Source organism: Anopheles cruzii, unplaced genomic scaffold (genome assembly GCF_943734635.1).
Source record: "Anopheles cruzii unplaced genomic scaffold, idAnoCruzAS_RS32_06 scaffold01447_ctg1, whole genome shotgun sequence".
Classification (NCBI taxonomy): Eukaryota; Metazoa; Arthropoda; class Insecta; order Diptera; family Culicidae; genus Anopheles; species Anopheles cruzii.
This window is the reverse complement of record NW_026455032.1, coordinates 1-1,586: the sequence shown is the minus strand read 5'-3', so window position 1 is coordinate 1,586 and position 1,586 is coordinate 1. Positions and strand designations below refer to the sequence as shown.

Below are 1,586 nucleotides of genomic sequence, written 5' to 3'. Positions count from 1 at the left end.
GCCCATAAACTGCGAGCACGGACTGAGCGTTATTTCGTGTCTATAAAACAACTTCTTTTACGCCTTCTCGCGATCGCGATGGAACGAAGTGATCGACTCCGAACTACAGGGGGTTTCTTTTACAGTACGAAGTGTAGTACAAAGTTTTCGCTCGGAGGCAGCCAATTGAATGTTAGTTGATATGTGAAGGAACGCTCGCTGCTAGTTAGTCGCGAGTTGTTAGGTACGTAGTTCAAGTAATTAGTAGGAAGTCTATCGCAGAACAAGTTGACAACTGTTTGTGTCAGAAACACAAACGGGTTTGACTGTTTGGAGAACTTTCCACGAGCAGCTTCTTTGATACAAAATGCAGATAACAAACCGGATCGGGTTGCTTCAGATTACTTACCGCGTGGGCCATCGGAGGTGGAAGCACCGGGAAACCGTATCTGCCGTGCCACACGGCACGAAACAAACGATATAACAGCCTCCAACCGCGACAATTTTGACAGTAAAGCGATCAGTAGGTGTCAAAAGCTTTGTGGGTCTGCAGACCCTGCAACAGGGCGCATTACAGACGAAAACAGAGGTTTGTTTACAAACAAACGAAAACAGAGGTTTGTTAACAAGCAAAGATTTTTATTTGTGATGTTATTTTGAATTTTAACTATAAGTTTATCTCCATTTCAGCAATAAAATGGGTAGCAAACCGGAGCAAAAAAGATACGTAAAACTGGTAAGTATGTTTCGGATAAATGCGTAGTGAGCTTGGTTATCCGGAACGCTCCGGATCCGGTGGACGGAACAATTAGTTATGAACATCGAAGTTAATGTTTTGGTTAGGTGATTATTAGTGACGGTCATTATTGATGGTTAATTTTGTTGGAAGTTTACAAGAAGGTGTACATTTGCTTTTTATATCGTAAAAATTTGTGCCGACAGTGGTCTGAAATGCTCCCGGATTTCCGCCGATTTGTGTACTTGATATGTGATATCTGGTTAGCACAAGAATCAAGACAGTTTTAAATAGAAGAACCAGGGAAGATGTATAAAATAGATTTTAATAGCTTCATTTATTTATAATATAACGAAATGAAGCTACATGAAATTGCTACATAGAAAATATGATAATATCATCGATGGAAAGAAGCATGGAAATTTTTTGGGTCCAGAACGAATGGGTATCCACATGTTTTCCTTCGTTCTGTTTGAATTGCCATCTTTTTGTATTTCCTTTTTTTAGAACCCTGAGCAAAGTTCCACAATCGTAGTAACTGAAACCAACATCAAGTGCTTCTTTCGACTTCAGCATGAATAATGACGCGTATGTTATCCATGGAACCATCTCTCGCTCCTACATGCGGTTTTTCACCGACGGACTCGGCGTCGCCCATCCCTTCGCGACGAGTAACAAGCTGCACGCCGTCCGGGATTTCCCCGAGGCATAGGTGGAAACACAAGCTTACAGATTCCTGTACAAAACAATCTTAGCAGAGAATAAACCAGCATAATTCCAAGCATGGCACCAAGCATTTATTTCTTCGTGATCACTCCCAGTAGAATATGAATCCGGATGTTCGGGAAATAACGTGAATTAGTGTGGCTTT

General features: G+C 41.4%; 1 long non-coding RNA gene across 1 annotated transcript; it reads left to right on the top strand.

Moving 5' to 3' along the window:
- Window positions 1-467: 467 nt before the first annotated feature.
- Window positions 468-1,388, top strand: LOC128276519 (uncharacterized). Its single transcript, XR_008269372.1, has 3 exons — window positions 468-596; window positions 670-715; window positions 1,223-1,388. It is a non-coding gene; the product is annotated as an uncharacterized LOC128276519 (long non-coding RNA).
- The last annotated feature ends 198 nt before the right edge of the window (window positions 1,389-1,586 follow it).